The following is a 21,410-nucleotide window of genomic DNA, read 5'->3' as shown; positions in this document are numbered from 1 at the left end:
GCCCGATGCGCTCCCCAGGGGCGCGCCGGGGCCTGTTTTTGGGAGGACGTCTATGGATACCCTCTCTGAACTATAGTACTGCGCTGTAGCCGTCTTTTGGCTATAGTGTGGTACTGAAGAGGTTTCACTGTAAATAAATCTCACTTAAAGCATACACAGCCTGGTCCCAGTTTCCTGGGAGTGTAGCCATGTAGATCTTGCCATCTCTGCTGCTGATTCCTGACAGGCACTTTATGAATGGAGGAGGTGGACCTCATTCATCTTCCATCCTCCATTCATAGAGTGCTTATTATTTGATGAAGGTAGTACAGCTTCTATGAATAGGGAGGGGGGGCAGAAAGAATGGGCAAAGCGAGAACTCTTGAAAAGTGCCCATGGTAATTAATGGGGTATTAGGGGCAGACTTGAAACTGAAGATTTTAACTAAAGCAGCAGAAGGCTTAAAACTGCAACTTAGACAGCAGTCCCCAGCGCAAGGGACACTAAGAAAATTCCGTCCCTTGTGCTATTTTTAACAAAAGAAAATTACAAAAAACTTAACTTAACTTAGGCTTTAATGTCATCCAAAATTTAGGATCAACTCTACAGACTCTCATCAGGACAATTGGGAACTTGTTCAAGAGAAGTAGACGATTGGGGTGCTGCCTTTGCACCCTCCTCTATGCATGGACATGGGATCCCTCTACTGACTGCAATCCAGGAAAGCGGCGCACAAACCCCTCGCTGCCAGGTTGGAAATCCACCGCTACTCCTGGAATGGCTTGGTTTTTCATTTTCAATATTTAATCGCGCATAACGTTCCTCTTTTATTCCTCTACCCAGGTTAAATGAGTCTGTTTCCTCCATTCCCCCTCTTTATTCTGACGGAATTTATTAGTCATGGTAAATGTATTTCCATATGCTGCCGGTACATCTTCCCATTTCCCGTCTAATTTCAGTAAATTTGATTTCACGGCTGAGCAGGCAAAAGGTTCTTAAACCCGACGTACGTCTTCATCATTAATGCCATCAAAGACATCTACCTTTTTTTGTAATTGGGACGTTTGGAAAACAATTGCTGCCGCGTGTCTCGCATTGCCACGTGGCTCGCATTGCCACGCGCTTTCCTAGCGGCACGCACTAGTGTTCATTCAACAGTCTCTGTTTCATCTAACTTTACTGTTATTGTTGAACATTTGCTGATCCACTAAGGGGGCTCGGTGATAACTTAAAGGGGTTGTAAAGGTAAAAATTTTTTCACCTTAATGCATTCTATGCATTAAGGTGAAAAAACTTCTGACAGAACCGCCGCCCCCAGCCCCCCCGTTTTACTTACCTGACGCCTCGAAAGTCAGCTTCGCGTTCCCGACATCTGTTCCTCCGCTCACCCTGGCCGCTGATTGGCTGCAGTGGATGGATTGAAAGCAGCGCAGCCATTGGCTCGCGCTGCTGTCAATCACATTCGATGACGCGGCGCGCCGGGGGGCGGGGCCGAGTGATACAGTGAGCGGCTATAGCCGCCGGCTGTATCACGGGAGCGCGCCCGCAAGCACTCACCACCGTGCGAGGGAGCTCGCATTAAGGTGGTGAATGCTTGCGGGGAGGAGCTGAAACAGCCGCCGAGGGACCCCAGAAGACCAGGTTCGGGGCCACTCTGTGCAGAACGAGCTGCACAGTGAAGGTAAGTATAACATGTTTGTTATTTAAAAAAAAAAAAAAAACACCTTTACAAACGCTTTAATACATTTAAAGTGGTTGTAAACCTCTGAAAATGAAAAATCAACAAAGTATATCCTTCTATGGTGTGTGTTTGCCTCAATCTCATCTAGTGTGATTTCTGTTTTACTGCATTTTCAAAAATGCTCCTGCTGTGTAATACAAAGCAAGTTCCAGCTGTCATTTTGACAGCCGGTCTTTGCCAGTAATAGTAGCGGAGGGAGGAATGGGGTAAACACAGAAGGTTTTTTACCTTAACCACTTTACCTCTGGAAGATTTAACCCCCTTCATGACTAGGCCATTTTTTGTGATACGGCACTGCATTATTTTAACTGACGCTGTAACCAAATCAAATTTATATCCTTTTTTTTTCCCCCACAAATAGAGTTTTTTTTTGGTGGTATTTGATCACCTCTGCGTTTTTTATTTTTTGTGCTATAAACAAAAATAGACTGACAATTTTGATTTTTTTTTACTTACTTTTACTTACTTTACGTTACTTGATTTTTTTTTACTTACTAGGTACATGATCCTGCACAGCAGAGCCACCTTGCCACCGAATATGTTCGTTATACGGTCGGCAAGTGGTTAAAGCATTCTCTGCATTGAGGTAAAAAACTTCTGTGATCAGTTCCTCCTCCCAGCCCCTTTAAATATCTACCTGAGCCTGATCTTGATCCAGCGATGTGCCCAAGAGCAGCAGCACTGCTCTTTTCCACTCTCCTCATGGGACATGGGGGCAGCAGTGGGAGCCATTGGGTCTTGCTGCTGTCAATCAAACCCTTTGAGTGAGAAGCAGGGGCTGGGCCAAGCAGCAATGTGTGTGTCAATAGGAGCACATACCCAACTCCGGAGCAAGCCGCATGAGTGCCCCCATAGCAAGCAGCTTGCTATTGGAGCATTTGGAAGGAGGGAGCCAGAAGAGCCAGCAGTGGACCCCAGAAGAGGAAGTTCAGGGCTGCTCTGTGCAAAACTATTGAAAGCAAAGTATAACATCTTTTTAATTTAGAAAAAAAAAGTTAAAGTGGTTGTACACCCTTCCATATACCCCATAAAGTAACTGGCCTCAGATAGTTAAATGTGTTTAAATTACTTTTCAGAATTAGTTTAGTTTATGTTTATTTGTTTTCGAATTCGATTAGAATTTTATGAATTCAACCAAATTGAATTCAAATTTTTTTCGATTTGAATGCGGCTGCTGAATTTTTTTCAGATCTAATAATTGCAATATATTTATATTTCATATTCAAATTGAATTCAAATTAGAATTTTGCTATTTCAGACAAATTTTAATTTTGTTATTTCAGAGGATTCGTTTGCATACTTTACTATTGTGATTTGGAATACATCAGAATTTCCAAATAATGGAAAATTCATCCAAATTTAAATTCTAAAAAAAATTTAAAAATCGCACATGTCTAGCCTAAGGTGATACACTGTGTTGCATTTGATATAAAATATGATTTTTTATTCAGCATTCTGGTTTCACAGACACAGAACTTCTCAAACAAATGCTGTTGGATACAATGGGAACGTAGATACCATTGTTGTATTCAGTTGACAGCTTGAACTATTTTCTCTATAGCTACAGTAAACAGGTAGGTAATAGCGTGCCTCTCAAACTGAAAGCTAGAGAGATGTCTGTAAGTTAAGTGTGGATGGATGAATAGATCTGGACAGCCGCACACCAGAGTAAATTGATTAAATTCTTTTATTCATGAAACAGGATCATGGGGTACATGGGGCACCACTGGGGTGGTACAGCACAACAGCTGACGCGTTTCACACTTACACAAAGTGCTTACTCATAGCTCAATTGCCAGCACCTGGGGCTCTCTCCCTTTTTCTGGAGGACGAGGAATTTTAGCTTGGATCATCCTGAGCGGTGGTAACTATTTTTGCTTCGTTTAAGTTTCTGGACTTTTGCTATGTCTGTAAGTTAGTTGGTTGTTATGGTAAAAAACCTGACATATAAAGGGACTTCAACAGAGTACCCAGAAAAATTTTGTTGTATGTATACAATGATAATAAAGTATATCTAACCTGACATATAAAAAGGGACTTCAACATGGATTAACACCATAGCAGGTAGAAGGATTTGTACCAGCCAAGAAGAAGGTGCCTGATCTCCAGAAGCCTTGTTCTCAACGATCATGAACAGTAACCAAAGTCAAGTAACTTTTAAAGGAAAAGTCCAGCCTGAGCTCATTCAGCTGGGCTTCTCCTCTGAGTCACAGGAGTGTAATTTGTTTGTTTTTTTGTTACCTTTATAACAGCTGTCACCGCGAAAATACAGCAGATGGTAGGATGCCATCGAGGCGGAGCTTTTTTTTTTTTTTTTGGGTCTGTCGGCGCTGTGATTAAAGAAAGATGGACATCATGGGACACTTTTTTTTTTTCTTTTTTAATAAAGGAATTGTCAAAAACTGTCTTGAGTTTTTTTTCTTTTTGACACTTTTTTTTGGTGAATGGGTAGGGGTACAATGTACCCGATACTTATTCACATGGGGGGCGGGATCTGGGGCCCTCTTGTTAAAGGGGGCTTCCAGGTTCCGATAAGCCCCCCACCCGCAGACCTCCACAACCACCGGGCAAGGGTTGTGGGGATGAGGCCACATGCCCTCAATAAGGATGAGGCCCTTGTTGAGGGCATGTGGCCTGGTATGGTTAAGGAGGAGGGGGGGCGCTCGCTCACCCCCCCTATCCTGTATTCCAGGCTGCATGCTCGGATGAGAGGCTGGTATGGATTTTGGGGGGGGGGGGGACAGGCTGTTTTTTTTTTAATTTGGGATTTCCCCTTAATATTCATACCAGACCCAAAGGGCCTGGAGTGGACTGGGGGGGGGGGGGGGCCACGCCGGTTTTTCCTTGATTTTTATCTATATTACCGGGAGTCGGCAATACATTACAGCCGCAAGAAAGTTTAAATAAAATTTTTTCCTTTAGAAATGTAATTTTGCTGCGGGACTGCAAAACACATGAGACAGATGTGTTACTTTACAGGCAGGCTAAGGGGGCCCCCAAGCACGATATTTAAAGGAATATTTCATTTTTATTGTTTCACTTTAAGCATTATTAAAATCACTGCTCCCGAAAAAAATTTAATTTTTAAAACTTATTTTTGCATTGTCCCTTGGGGCAGTAACCGGGTCCCCATACACTTTTAATGGCAATAACCTGCATGCAAGCCTTTAAATGAGCACTTTTGGTTTTTCATGATCGTGTCCCATAGACTTTAACAGTGTTCGCACAAATTTTTGCCTGTTCGCATGTTCTGGTGCAAACCAAACCAGGGGGTGTTCGGCTCATCCCTAACAAAGAGGCCCAATGATACCAACGATGGGACACAATTCCCCCCCCAATGACACAAATAATGGGGCCCAATATCTCCCAATGACACCAACAAAGAGGCCCAATGACATCAATGATGAAACACAATTCCTCCCATTGACACCAATGATGGGACACAATTCCTCCCACTCACAACAAATATGGGGCACAATACCTCCCACGGACACCAACGATGGGTTATTGTTTTTTCCCACTGCCGTCTGGACCTTTTTTTACTCCCACTAGCCATAGTCTGGCCCCCATAAAGTTTAAAGGACAGTAAACTGGCCCTTTGTTTAGAAGGTTTGGAGCCCCCTGCTATAGAGGGATATACTTTGTTCATATATCATGTTTGAGGTTTACAACCACTTTATGGGGGGGGGGGGGGTAGTTTGGCATCTTCGCCTTGGCAGGCTGAGAGTCTCTATACTGTTGGGGCGGAAAGTGTTGCATGATTATCAGCCGTAAAAACGATGGACAGATGTCTCCGTTCTCATTGGTCATCGGGGAGAAATTTGCCTGCCTATGCTTAGCTCTGACTTTATTATCCGGAAGGATCAGAGGATGGATCGGTGGCCTCATCTTGTCTCCTCTCTGCCTTCCAGTTACTGATCTTTTATTAGGCAATCAAGCTGCAGGACACACAAAGGCTCCAAGTTTATTTTATAAGTAGGATCACCTATCAGCGGGCCGGGCCGACATATGCACTTTATAATTAGTGTGATTTATTGTGCGCTGGCTGTAATTGTGCGCCCGGAGGGATGTGATACGGGGCACCTCATAAGAAGCCTTGATGGCTGCCGTACCGCCGCTGTCCTGTGTTCTGCTCTCCGGAGAGACATACGGAACACACCGAGTGCCGACATTCTTCTTTATATCTATTTATATCCCACATTCTTCTCAGATATGGAAGTATAGTAATAGAACTCCTATAAAGCTTCTCCACTCTCTGCGCTTTAATCAGCAAAGCCAACACGGCACATTCAGTAAAACCGGTGATTTATATTTTGATGAATCTTACTTGTAATCCAGTATTTTCCTGTGAAACGTTACACAGCAATAAAGAAAAAAAAATTATATAAAATCAATGCATCTTTAATTTATACAAAAATATTTAAAAAGAACATATTGTGTAAAAGGCATCATAATACAGTCACCAAAAGATAACCCAAACACACCACATACACAAAGACCTACTGGCGGGGTGGATTTACAAATGTGTCCACCAATAGAATGTCTGCCAGAGGAATTCCAACGACTTTTAATGTATTTCTCATATATCTTTATGGGGGGGGGGAGGGTATCCAAATATCTTCAATACAACGTGGAGACGTATACCTTCAATGTCTAACTTCAGGGTCTCTTATGCCCCGTACACACGATCGGACATTCCGACAACAAAATCTATGGATTTTTTCCGACGTATGTTGGCTCAAACTTGTCTTGCATACACACGGTCACACAAATCTTGACGGAAATTCCGAACGTAAAGAACACGTGACGTACAAAACACGTACGCCGAGCCAAGAAAAATGAAGTTCAATAGCCAGCGTGGCTCTTCTGCTTGATTCCGAGCATGCGTGGAATTTTTTGTGTCGGAATTGTGTACACACGATCGGAAATTACGACAACGAATTTTGTTGTTGGAAAATTTGAGATCCAGATCTTAAATTTTGTGTGACGGCAATTCCGATGGAAAATGTCCGATGGAGCCGACACACGGTTGGAATTTCCGACAACAAGCTCCCATCGAACATTTTCCTTCGGAAAATCCAGGGTCATATTAATGTAGGGTCTGTATACAGTTGTGCTCAATAAGTTTACATACCCTGGCAGAATTTATGATTTCTTGGCCATTTTTCAGAGAATATAAATGATAACATAAAAACTTTTCTTTCACTCATGGTTAGTGTTTGGCTGAAGCCATTTATTATCAATCAACTGTGTTTACTCTTTTTATATTATAATCACAACAGAAACTACCCAAATGACCCTGATCAAAAGTTTACATACCCCAGTTCTTATTACCGTGTATTGCCCCCTTTAACATCAATGACAGCTTGAAGTCTTTTGTGGTATTTGTGGATGAGGCTCTTTATCTTCTCAGATGGTAAAGCTACCCATTCCTCTTGGCAAAAAGCCTCCAGTTCCTGTAAATTCTTGGGCTGTCTTGCATGAACTGCATGTTTGAGATCTCCTCAGAGTGGCTCAATGATATTGAGGTCAGGAGACTAAGATGGCCACTCCGGAATCTTCACTTTATTCTGCTGTAGCCAATGACAGGTGGACTTGGCCTTGTGTTTTGAATCATTGTCATGTTGGAATGTCCATGTACGTCCCATGCGCTGCTTCCTGGCTGGTGAATGCAAATGTTCCTCCAGTATTTTTTGATAACATACTGCATTCTTCTTGTCATCATCTTCTTGACCAAATGTCCTGTGCCTTTGTAGCTCACACATCCCCAAAACATCAGTGATCCACCTCCGTGTTTCACAGTAGGAATGGTGGACCTTTCATCATAGGCCTTGTTGACTCCTCTCCAAATGTAGCATTTATGGTTGTAGCCAAAAAGCTCAATTTTGGTCTCATCACTCCAAATGACTTTGTGCCAGAAGGTTTGAGGCTTGTCTCTGTGCTGTTTGGCGTATTGTAAGTGGGATACTTTGTGGCATTTGCGTAGTAATGGCTTTCTTCTGGCGACTTGACCATGCAGCCCATCTTTCTTCAAGTGCCTCCTTATTGTGCATCTTGAAACAGCCACACCACATGTTTTCAGAGAGTCCTGTATTTCACCTGAAGGTATTTGTGGGTTTTTCTTTGCATCCTGAAAAATTTTCCTGGCAGTTGTGGCTGGAATTTTAGTTGGTCTACCTGACAGTGGTTTGGTTTCAACAGAACCCCTCATTTGCCACTTCTTGATTAGAGTTTGAACACTGCTGATTGGCATTCTCAATTCCTTGGATATCTTTTCATATCCCTTTCCTGCTTTATACAGTTCAACTACCTTTTCCCGCAGATCCTTTGACAATTCGTTTGCTTCCCCCATGACTCAGAATCCAGAAACGTCAGTGCAGCACTGGATGAAAGATGCAAGGGTCTGTCAGGAGTCCAGAAACTCATTGACCTTTTATACACACACACTAATTACAAGCAAACAGATCACAGGTGAGGATGGTTACCTTTAACAGCCATTCAAACCCCTTTGTGTCAACTTGAGTTCATGTTATCAGGCCAAAATCACCAGGGTATGTAAACTTTTGATCAGGGTCATTTGGGTAGTTTGTGTTGCCATTATGATTTAAAAAGAGTAAACACAGTTGATTGATAATAAATGGCTTCAGCCAAACACTAACCACGAGTGAAAGAAAAGTGTTTGTGTTATCATTCATATTCTCTGAAAAATGGCCAAGAAATCATAAATTCTGCCAGGGTATGTAAACTTATGAGCACAACCGTAGCTCCCAACTATCCCTGATTTTGAGGGGCTGTTTGGAGCAATGTCCCTCTATCCTTCTTTCCTCCTCATTTGCCCCTCATTTTGGTCTGATCTATATAGTTTTATATATAATGCACTACTTATGTATCAATAAGTGTTTCCCAGTGCTAAACCTTTCATCCAATTTCTAAATTGCTGCATTTGTAAATTCCAGAAGCCAATATAAAAGGAATAGTAGTGGTAAAAAAGAAAAGCACTTGTGGGATTAACCAATCATTTTTACAATTCTCCTTTAAGGGGGCATGGTAAGGGGTGTGACCTATGCCTTCATACATTTGCTACTAGGTGTCCCTCGTTCCCATCTCGGAAAGTTGGGAGGTATGCCTATTGGAGCTGCAGCTCCAGGCCCCTATCTTAATATAGGCCCAGCCAGGAACACTGCGTATTTGCAGCTCTGTTATCAGCCAATGCACTGGCAGTCTGTATCATGCTGCTGCTCCCCCCTCCCTCCTCCCATCAGGCCGCTTCAGTTTACATCTCTCAATCTCATAGTAACATGATAACATGGTTGGTAAGGTTGAACAAAGACAACAGTCCATCCAGTTCAACAAGTGTAGGTGTGTGTGTGTGTAGAAAAATCATTTCCCATATCCCCTTAAATTGTTTACGTTAAGATGCACATCCAAGAGTCTTTTAAAACTATCCATATTTCCTGCCGACACCACCGATTGTGGAAGTGATTTCCACATCCTTACCGCCCTGGCAGTGAAAAAACCCCATACGCAGCTTAAGGTTAAACGGCTTCTCATCCAGTCTCATCGTGTCCTTTTACAATCCTGGGACTGAAAAGTTTCATACTTTTGCTGGGATCACCATTGAGATATTTGTATATCGCTATCATATCTCCTCTCCAGCGTCTCTTCTCCAGTGAGACTAAATTTAGCGCTTGTAGTCGTTCCTTATAATTGAGGTCCTCCAGTCCCCATATTAATTTAGTTACCCTTCTCTGGACTCTCTCTAGCTACAGCACATCCTTTCGCAGGATTGGTGACCAGAACTGGACAGAATACTCCAAATGCGGTCAAAGCAGAGATTTATAAAGTGGCAGAATAATCATCTTATCTCTGGAGTAAATACCTGAGAGAAATTCTGGTTCTGGACGACCATCCTTGGTTAATTGAGGCAGACCACCGGGATCCTCGGATCCATGAGAGACCACATGAGACACGGGAAACAAGCTGGAGTGTGTTCATAAGATCTCTGTCTTTATTGAATACAACAGTAGTATATATACCAGTTAAAATACATGTCAAATGCCCCGTACACACAAGCGGATTTTCAAGATTTTTCCGACGGAATTCTGCTCAAGCTTGGCTTGCATACACACAGTCACACGAAATTTCTCTGAACTTTCGACTGTCAAAAACGCGGTGACGTACAACACTACGACGAGCCGAAAAAATTCAATGCTTCCGAGCATGCGTACAAATTTTGCGCTTCCGAATTGCTACAGACGAACGCATTTTCAGATAGGAACTTTTTCCGACCGAAATATAGAGAACCTGCTCTCAATCTTTTGCTGGCAGGAATTCGGCCAGCAAAAGTCCGACGGAGCATACAAACGGTCGGATTTTCCGCCCAAAGGCTCTCATCGGTCTTTTGCTGGCCGAATTTCCGATCGCGTGTAAGGGGCATAAGGGTTATTCAAACTTTACACTCAGTACTTTCTTATCAAGAGTTAGGCTGCTTGACTAGATAACAAGAAATAGCTGATGACTTGCTGACACAGATTCGGCTTAACCACAATATCTCATAGGGTGTGGTTCTATGCAAACTTTTAAGCTGATTATGGCAAAACTCACACACACGAAAAGTTCACTTCTACTTTATGTAAAAAGGAAGAGAATCTAAGATGGAGTCAGTGGTTTATACATTCTATTACAATACCCTTTTTAATGCATGCTAATATTCTGCTGGCTTTGGAAGATGCAGCTTGACACTGCATTCTATTGCTCAGTCTGTCTTCTACTAGGACCTCTAGATACTTCTCCATCCTGTAAGCCCCTAGAGATTCTCCCCCTAAAGAGTAACTTGCGTTTTTATTTTTACCCCCCCCAAGTGCATTACTTTACATTTACCAGTATTAAACTTTATTTGCCACGTAGTAGCCCACTCAATTACTTTATTCAGGTCCTCTTGTAAAGTTTCTATATCCTGCTGTGTTGTTATTGCTGAGCATATTTTTGTGTCATCCGCAAACACTGAGATCGAGCTATTTATCCCACCCCCTATGTCATTTATAAATAAATTAAATAGAATTGGTCCCAGGACAGAGCCCTGGGGTACCCGACTGACCACTCCTAGACCATTCTGAGTACACGTTATTTATCACGGCCCTTTGGACATGCCCCCCGTGTTCTGGATACGCACTGCACAGTGACATTTCGACACTTGGTGGCTTTTCCACCAATTTGAAATAGACTGCGAGGAGGGGGAGCAGGAGGAGAGGAGGATCCTGCCTTCAGTGCCCCGGCCTGCACCGGACAATTTACTATTACAGACGTCAGTGCCTGACAGCTCAATGCCACAGAGAGACTGCCCTGCTGCCATCTGCTGAACAGAGTTTGTAGAGGGTCACTGATGTAAAGGGGGAGTAGGGACCCTAAGGTAACGGGGGACTTTGATATAAAGGTTTGCCATTATATCAGTGTTCTCACTCCCATTTTACATCAGTGTCCCCCCTTACCGTAGTGTACTCAATTTGAAGATGCTGATGAAAGCGGGGAGGGGGGGGGGGGGGGTGCTCTGTTGACCCCCTTACCTCAGAGTTCCCCTTTACACCAGAGTCCACAGAGTTCCCGTGTACATCAGGGTCCGCAGAGTTTCCCCATGCCCCGTAAGGGGGAACTTTTAGGACTCTGATGTAAAGGTGAACTCTGATGCAAGGTAGTAATGATATTAATACTCAAGCGCTGGTGTGGTATTACAATAGTGTAATACCGCAAAACTAGTGTCAGCTAACTAAAGCCGATGCACTCACATACGCCCAATGGAAAACAGCGTGTATGACAGTCAGGCTCACTCCACCTCACAGCCTGTCCGTGTAGCTAGACACTCGTGGCTGACGTCACTGGCTCCTCCTCCCAACACGTTGAATCACAGGTCACGTGACATTCTCAAGGGAATGAAGCCTTGTGACGAACGTGTGGGTTTATAGGGTAAGAAGGAACACTGTGGACTCTCATGTAAGGTGAACTCTGCAGATTCTGATGTAAAAGGGGACTCTGATGTAAGGGAGGACACTAAGGTAAGGGGGAACACTGTGGACTCTCATGTAAGGTGAACTCTGCAGACTCTGATGTAAAGGGGGACTCTGATGTAAGGGAGGATGCTAAGGTAAGGGGGAACACTTTGGACTCTCATAACTCTGCAGACTCTGATGTAAAGGGGGACTCTGATGTAAGGGAGGATGCTAAGGTAAGGGGGAACACTGTGGACTCTCATGTAAGAGAAACTCTGTAGACTGTGATGTAAAGGGGAAAGTTGCGGACTGTTATGTAAAAGGGAACTCTGCAGACTCTGATGTAAAGGGGGTGGTGGGAGCTCTGGTTTACCAGAGACTCCCTTACATCAGAGTTCCTCTTTACACTAGAGTGTTCCCTCTTCCATCATGGTCCGCAGGGTTCCCCCTTACATCAGGTTCTACAGAGTTCCCCTTTGCTGCACCGTAAGGGAGAGCCCTGCGGACTCTGATGTAAGGGGGGCTCTGGGCACTTTCCATAAAAAGGCCCACTTAAATCCTCAGCACCAGACCCATGATGCTCTTAACCTATCCCTGTGTTTGCCTCAGTGACTAATGAATCCTATGGAAAAGTCTGATCCAAAATCGAGTCACCTTAGGGCAGCAATTTATGTTTTGTATTTAAACATATATTGTTAAAAAAGAAAAATCTAATGCTCACAATTGGATAGAATAATATGAATAAGGAGTCAACCAACTTCAGGATGCTTAATTAGGTGAACTTACTAAGACAGAGAAGAAATAACAAGATGACGGTACCGGGACGGGATCCTGACTTCTCCAGACTAATGGCTTTAAAGATTTTAGTTTAAATTTCGGAATAATTGCCGCAGTCAGACGTTAATGGGCAGCGTCTGGTAAGGTTACCTGGATGAGGAATTGGATGAATTGTGCGGAATTTGTGGTCTGATAATTGAGTCATGAAAGACTTCTCCAAAATTGGCTTCTGTTGTAATGTGACCTCCTTTTCACCTCTTCCCTTCACCCCCCTATCAGCAACAGCATTGTGAAATGTTGGGGGGGTCAGTCACTAAAATGGAAGAAGAATATATTTATACAGTACTGTGCAAAAGTTTTGGCGGGTGTGAGGCTAATGCTGTAAATGAAGATTGCTTTTTAGAAATCGAAGTGTTAATAGTTTATTTTTATCAATTAACAAAGTGAAAAGTAGATAAAGAGATAAAGAGAACAGAGATCCAAACCCAGGGGCGCCCCGTCCATTAAGGGGCGCCCCCCGTCCATCGCCGACCCCCAAATCCATGCGTCCAGCCCTTTTTGTCAGGACTGGGCTCAGCCCTTCCTTCTCTGAGCTGCCCGTTCAGCTGTCGGCTAATTGCCAGCTCCTATCTCTCCACAGTTACTCAGCTGTTGATGATATCCTGCTCGTCAGTCCTGCCTACTTAAGCCGTCCAGTCCAGAGGAGCTCTGCCTTCGCCTTGGTCAACATCACAGAGATGCTCTCCTGCATTTCTGTTAAAAGACTTGCTTGGCTGACATCCCTTCTGGCTCCAGATCCTGCTTGCTGTTCCACTACATTGATCCCTGACTTCTGGCTTGGCTGACTATCCGTTCCGGTTACTGAACTTTAGCTATGTTTTGACTACATTTGTTCTTTTTACTTTTATTATTAAACAAGTGTGATTTAACTGTACTTCTGTCTCGGCCTGATTTCATGGTTTCTGAGACCTTTCAGGACACCGGTGCATGGATTCCAATTTGGGGGGGTCTGTTTTTTTGAAGCACTGATTAGAGCCAGAGGCTCTAAAAAGCTTCAATATAGGGTGGGCTTGGGTCGCAGAGAGTGTGCTCCGATCCCACCCAGGTGTGTTACAACAGCGAATGAATATTCACTGTTGTAACACCGATCTACCTCCCTGGCCAATCAGGAAGCCGGTTTTGACACCCGATTGGCTGAAAGGACAGGCGATCCTATTAGATGCCTAGGAGGAGGAGGGGAGGAGCTGGAAGCCGCAAAAAAAGGAGAGGATACAGAGTCGCTGCACCACGCTGCCTGCCACCCGCCACCGCCGATGGGGTAAGTGCCGGACTGACCAGCATTGGTTGTATGTTTGGGGTGGTTGTTCTGCTGCAGAATAAATTTGGGGCCAATCACACTCCTCCCTAGTGGTATAACATTATGGAGAAGTATCTGCCTGTATTCCTCAGCATTGGGGACACTGTGTGTTGATCCTGACCAAATCTCCCACTATATTTGCAGAAATGCATTCTAATTATGGAATGGTTTTATTCCGATATCTAAATAAAATTCTATATTTATGCATTTTTATATTATCATTTTTAAGTGACATCCCTCATACAAAGTCCCATGACCGCCGCTTCTCCTTGTCTACATGTACAATTTGGGGTAGAGGCTCGTCACTGTGGTTTGTCCCAGATCACGTCTCGTTCTTTCCTCGAGTGTTGGAGGACCTTTTCAGCATGCATGACCGGACTGCAGAAAGCTTTATTACCGTTGCACCATTTCCCCGCGTAACAGAACGATTTTATTGTCATTTAAACAAACTAGAAGCTTAACCTTCATCAGGACACGATCGCTATCATTTCACACGTTCGCCTTCAACACATTTTCCGCAAGGGCCATTGATCGGTTTGCAGCCGTCACTCCGGTTGCATTAGTTTGCATTGCATCAAAAAAAAAAAAGAAAAGAAAGAAAAGGGCGTCCTGTCCAGAAAAATAATACCACCGAATGAACTCGACTCAGGACGCTCGGAAACAGGACGACCGGCTTCAGCCGAGACACAAAGTCTGCGAGCGCAGCTGCCGCGTGTAACGGAGACGGCGACTCTCAACAGTCATTGTTAAGCCTACAACCGTCAACAATGCTCCCAACGGGGATGGAACAACACGATTAATGGATTGGAAAGCACAAGACGGATGGATAGGCTTTCAAAGCTCCCCAGACTTGTAGGCAGCTGGGAGATACCAGTAAGTTACCGCTATCAGGTTCTCAGCTTGCGTGGAAGCAGAAGGAAAAGGTCAATACGGTTTAAGGTGCTCGCAAGGCGAAGAAGATCGCGGAGTGCGTTGTGTGCAGTCAGATGAAGACCAAAGCTGTAGATCTGTGAGCATGCAGTGCAATATTGTGTATTGATGGGCTCATTTACTCTCGCTTCCACTTTAACACACATTAACCACTTGCTTACCGGGCACTTAACCCCCTTCCCCCCTCCTGCCAAGACCAATTTTCAGCTTTCAGCGTTGATGCACTTTGAATGACAATTGCGCGGTCATACAACGCTGTACCCAAATGAAATTTTTATCTTTTTTTTTTTTCACACAAATATGCCCCGTACACACAGTCGGACATTGATCGGACATTCCGACAACAAAATCCTAGGATTTTTTCCGACGGATGTTGGTTCAAACTTGTCTTGCATACACACGGTCACACAAAGTTGTCGGAAAATCCGATCATTCTGAACGCGGTGACGTAAAACACGAACGTCGGGACTATAAACGGGGCAGTAGCCAATAGCTTTCATCTCTTTATTTATTCTGAGCGTGCGTGGCACTTTGTGCGTCGGATTTGTGTACACACGATCGGAATTTCCGACAACGGATTTTGTTGTCGGAAAATTTTATCTCCTGCTCTCCAACTTTGTGTGTCGGAAAATCCGATGGAAAATGTCCGATGGAGCCCACACACGGTCGGAATTTCCGACAACAAGGTCCTATCACACATTTTCTGTCTGAAAATCCGACCGTGTGTACGGGGCAATAGAGCTTTCTTTTGGAGGTGTTTAATCACAGCTGGGGTTTTTATTTTTTGCTAAACAAAAAAAGATGGAAAATTTTGAAAAGAAAAATATCATGTTTCATAGTTTGTTATAAAATTTTGCAAACAGGTAATTTTTATCATTGGTATATGTGCTGATGAGGCAGCACTGGTGGGCACTGATAGGCTGCACTGATGGGCACTGATAGCCACAGATAAGGCGGCAATGATGGGCACAGATAAGGCGGCACTGATAAGATGACACTGATGGGCACTGATAGGTACCACTGATAGATGGCACTGATGGGCATTGATGGGTGGCACTAATAGGTGGCACTGGTAGGTGACACTGATGGGCAACACTGTTGATGATGCACTGATAGGTGGCACTGTGGGAACTGATAGGTGGCGCTGGTGGGCACTGGTAGGTGGCACTGTTGTGCACTGGTAGGTGGCACTGGCAAGTGGCACATTTGGGCACAGATGAGCTGGCGGCAGCTCTCCTTGATCGGGATCGATGTCCCTCTGAGAGCCGCCGGTGATCGGCTTTTTTTTTTTCTCCTCAAAATAAATTCAATGCATTTAATATAAAAAAAACAGTGCAGCTTATCAGTGTCCACCAGTGCTGAATGTCAGGGACCACCAATGCAGCATGTCAGGGACCGCTATGTCAGGGACCACCATGTCAGGGTCCACCAGTGCCTATTGACAGGGACCACCATGTCAGGGACCACCAGTGTCACTTGTGAAGGACCAATATGTCAGGGACCACCAGTGACAAATGTCAGGGACCACCAGTGACAAATGTCAGGGACACCATGTCAGGGACCACTATGTCAGGGACCGCCAGTGCCGCTTGTCAGGGTCCACAATGTCAGGGACCGCACGCTGCGGGAAAGCTCTTCCTGGTATCGGCTTCACCCATGGTGTAGTGTTTGCGTTTTTTTTATTCTTGTTCCCACATGGGGATTAGTTCATTTTAATAAAGCCTTTTTTCATTTATACTACACTATGAAGTGATATCTTTTCTTATGAGGATTTTTTCTCTGGCGATTCCCCTTCATGGACGTGGTGGTGGAAGGTGTTATGGATGATTGACCTGGGAACTCTGGGACAGAGGATAACCATATTTCAGCAACCACGGGATACCAACCAAGAGGAAGGCATTGGAATCTTATAGTGTCTGTCACCCCTGCAGGGGTATTGGGAGCCGGTGAGTGGGGAGCCAAAAGGGGGAGCACAGAAGTCACGGATATCCTTCTCTGTGGGCACCACAGTCACCAATGCAGTTGGAACTTTGTTTTTGAATATACAAATTTTGATTAGACTTTTTGAACTTTTTACCTTATTTTTTTTTTTTCTACTATCAATTTCTCCTACTGGCTTGCATCTACTTTTGGAACACGTTGGACTAATTACAGAGTTGCACATGCATTATATATATAACTAATAGCACCCAATGGTTAGCACTTGCAACTGATTGATACTTCACCCTTACCCATTATATGCGGATGGGATGTTAATATTTTTTTCACATTTTTCAATTTTGTGATGGTATTAATTAATGTATGAGCATTGAGATTTGTTGCACTAATTTACTTTTTGCGTATGGTACTTTAATATTCACTTTATTTTCTTTAGTCATTCACTGTATTTACTTCTATACCCCCCACAAGGGAGCGCCATAACCCCCATCTACACTTTGACACCAGTGACAAATGTCAGGGACCACCAGTGACAAATGTCAGGGACACCATGTCAGGGACCACTATGTCAGGGACCGCCAGTGACAAATGTCAGGGACCACTATGTCAGGGACCACCAGTGCCGCTTGTCAGGGTCCACCAGTGCAGCATGTCAGGGACCACTATGTCAGGGACCACCAGTGCAGCATGTCAAGGACCACCAGTGTGGAATGTCAGGGACCACCATGTCAGGCACCACCAGTGCCGAATGACAAGGACCACTATGTTAGGAACCACCAGTGCCGAATGTCAGTGACCACCAGTGCAGCATGTCAGGGACCACCATGTCAGGGACCACCATTGCCGCTTGTCAGGGACCACTATGTCAGGGACTACCATGTCACCACCATGTCAGGGGCCCCCAGTGCTGCTTGTCGGGGACCACTATGTCAGGGACTACCATGTCACCACCATGTCAGGGACCACCAGTGCAGAGCAAGATTATCATTAGTAATTACTTGTATGATACATCGGGGATCTCCCGTGGTCCCGTGGTGTCAGGTATAGTATACGAGAATGCCGCTCGCTGATGCCCCGCCCCCCCACCGTTATTATTGACAGTGCACTTTGCCAATAATGGCGGGGGTAGGATATTAGCGAGCGGCGTTCTCGTATACTATACCTGACACCACGGGACCACGGGAGATCCCCGATGGGTCATACAAGTAATTACTGATGATAATCCCGCTCTGCACTGAGATAGCAGGCGGGGGGGGGGGTGGGGGGGCAGAGCCTGTCAGGGAGCATAGGAGGAGGAGGAGGACACCTCCTCTATGGGCGGCACAGACCGGGTGCTGTGAGACCTCCTCCGCCCACAACATCTCTGCTTCCTCCCTGCTTGGCTTTACATAGGACCACCAACTGAGCACGTCAGACCACTGGCTGAGCTGAGGGGAGGGATAGAAGCCCGCAGTCTTACAAACAGGAAATTCCCAGGCAATAATGCCCCGTACACACGATCGGACATTGATCGGACATTCCGACCACAAAATCCGTCCGTTTTTTCTGTCGGATTTTGGGCAAAATTTGAAACACGTACGTCGGGACTATAAACGGGGCATTAGCCAATAGCTTTCGTCTCTTAATTTATTCTGAGCATGCGTGGCACTTTGTGCGTCAGATTTGTGTACACACGATCGGAATTTAACCGATCGGATTTTGTTGTCGGAAAATTTTATAGCCTGCTCTCAAACTTTGTGTGTCGGAAATTCCGACGGAAAAAGTCAGATGGAGCCCACACATGATCGGAATTTCCGACAACACGCTCCGATCGCACTTTTTCCTTCGGAAAATCCGACCGTGTGTACGGGGCATAACAGTTTTTCAGCAAGTTAAGCAGCAAATTACAGAGGAACTACAGAGCTCAGAAGAACATGGATGACAATCTTGGTGAAGGTAGGAGATCTGCTTTAGCAGACTCCCCTTCCCCTGTAGTATCAGCACAGTGCCACCTACAGGCAAGAAGAATACTTCCATCTGCTTACAAGTATAACAGGCTGCAATGCTGGGCAGGCGTGTACGCTCATAAGGGTAGGGCTCCTGGGGGACCTTCAGTGCAGATGTAACACCCTCCTAGATAGGCTGCTAAGGCATAGCTCCCAACTGTCCCTGATTTCGAGGGACTGTCCCTGATTTGGAGCAATCCCACCCCGTGGCAAAGGTTCTCCTGAGTCCTGTTGTTGTTCATTGAGGTTCCAGCTGGGGCAGAGCTGGGGGGCCTGCACCTAAGGATATCCTCAACACCCCCAATACTTAATGGATCTAGTTTTTAAAACCTCACTAGAAGGCATCAACCCCCGAGGAGGTGTGCCCAGCAGGTGGAGGGAGAGCCCATAAATATGCAAAGGCCTGGCAGCTAAGGAGCAGAGTTTCTGGGTCCAGTCTTACAGGAGACCCCTGTGCAGGAGATCTTCACCTAGGCAGAGAGAGACAGAGAGGAAGCTAGAGGAGCCTTTGAAGACATCAAGGTCCCAGTTACTGTAGGTTTAGATGGGGTAGTGGAGGCCGGTGCTCAATTTTCTTGTAGGGACGGCCCATGGCCTCCCCAGTCAGCCAACCATCCCCCCCCCCCAGCCAACCAAACAACCACCAAACCCCCTCCAGGCACTCGCTTGATCAATCGCTGCTTCCCCCTGTTGCATGATCACCGCATTGCTCGCCTGTCGTCCGCCAGGCCCCCTGCCAGCCCCTGCACTCACTATCCAGGTCGCAATTTCCCCTCCACGTCTCCTCCTGAGTCCCAGCGGTTGCTTCTCCTCCAGGCCAATCAGATCTTAGGACTCCCTTCCAATCGGGTCTCAGGACCCCCTTCCTGATCGGGAGGAGAAGCAGGAAGACAATAGCGAATATTAATTCACTATTGTCACACAAGTGGATGGGCTCGGAGTGCAGTGCTCTGCGCTTTGAGCCCACCCTTTTTAAAGCCAGTTAGAGCCTCTGGCTCTAATCATGTGCTCCTAAAAAAAAAAAAAAAAACCCATTGGAATCCATGCGTCCAGCTCCCTGCATGTAGCTTAGGGGCTGGAAGCATGGATTAGGGGGGCAGAGCCCCTGCGCTCTGCAAGAGCGGCCACCACTAATGGGGGGGCTTATAAAAAAAAGCTTTGTCCAGAGACTGAGCAGGGTCAGAAGGAAGTTAGTGGGAGGAAACCAACCATTTTGGGACTGAGTGAATAATTAATCCTACTAAACACCCCTATCCAAGTTACTGTTCCAATCAAAAAAAAAAATACAAAAAACCCTAGACTGATCTTTGAGCCAAAGGAACAATGCTGAAAATGCTGTGTGCTCGGCTCTGAATGCTGTGACTGGGGGAAATGGACCCACATTACCAGCGGCTCCTGTGGGTGTAGCGCTACACAGATAATAGAGAAATTGCAGAGAGGGGATGTGTTGAAAACAGAAAGCAAGAATCAAACATACACTATATTGTCAAAAAGTATTGGGACGCCTGCCTTATCAAATGATTTGGACCAGTGCACAAAGCAAGGTCCACAAAGACATGGATGAGCGAGTTTGGGGTGGAGGAACTTGACTGGCCTGCACAGAGTCCTGGCCCCAACCCGATAGAACACCTTTGGGATGAATTAGAGCGGAGACTGTGAGCCAGGCCTTCTCGTCCAATATCAGTGCCTGACTTCACGAATGCACTTCTAGAATGGTCAAACATCCCTATAGACACACTCCTAAACCTTGTGGAGAGCCTTCCTAGAAGATTTGAAGCTGTTATAGCTGACAAGGGTGGGCCAACTCAACATTGAGCCCTACGGACTAAGACTGGGATGCCATTAAAGTTCATGTGCGTGTAAAGACACGCGTCCCAATACTTTTGACAATATAGTGTAATACAAAAGTATGTTCAGGTATTTAATTTTTTTTTAAATGAAGGATTTAATAACACTTTAACCATTTCCTTTACTTTCATTTACTTTATCTAAAGCCAACAAACAAAAATGGAAGGGAAGGAGGGATAAGCCAACATTCTTTAAAAGTTAGAGATGCCTGTGACGGGAGTCACTTTGGGCGGGGGGTTTGTGGAACCCAGCTTCTCTTGGAGAGCTTTGGAATCTCCTTGTCCAGCTCCCCAGGCCCCTCCTATGTGTAAGTTACCCTATGTTTATTAGGAGTAAAGGGTGACCGAGAACCCCAGTCTGATCTGCACTAATCAGACTCAATGCACAACCACACCGGAATATTGTATATATATATATATATATATATATATATATATATATATTGTGTCATATACTGTTGTAGACTCTTCATTATATCGTATGAGGTGTGGCTGTATCCCATTGTTCTATTGTTTGTGTCTGCCTTGGGAGCAACCTATTATGGGATGTATATGTGTATGTGGATTAGCTGTGAGGAGGGAGGGGGGAATTCCTCCAACAGCTCTACCTGCTGATAGGACAGTCTACTGATGAGAACTTTGAATACACCTGTGTCATGCTACTGGTGGAGATAAAGTCTACCCCGCCCTGTGTCATTATGCAAAGGAGGGGGGATTGTCCTCTATGTCTCTGTGTGCCTCTGTTCAAATAAACAGTTCATGTTCCAGTTTTGCAGCTAAACGAGTCCTGCCTAGTACTTGGTTGTAATATGCGGCTATAATATCTAATATCTATATTCAGACTGGAGGAAGCGGTATATGACGGAAGCCCTC

The sequence above is a fragment of the Aquarana catesbeiana genome, linkage group LG06, assembly GCF_042186555.1.
Source record: "Aquarana catesbeiana isolate 2022-GZ linkage group LG06, ASM4218655v1, whole genome shotgun sequence".
Classification (NCBI taxonomy): Eukaryota; Metazoa; Chordata; class Amphibia; order Anura; family Ranidae; genus Aquarana; species Aquarana catesbeiana.
This window is presented reverse-complemented; position numbering follows the sequence as displayed.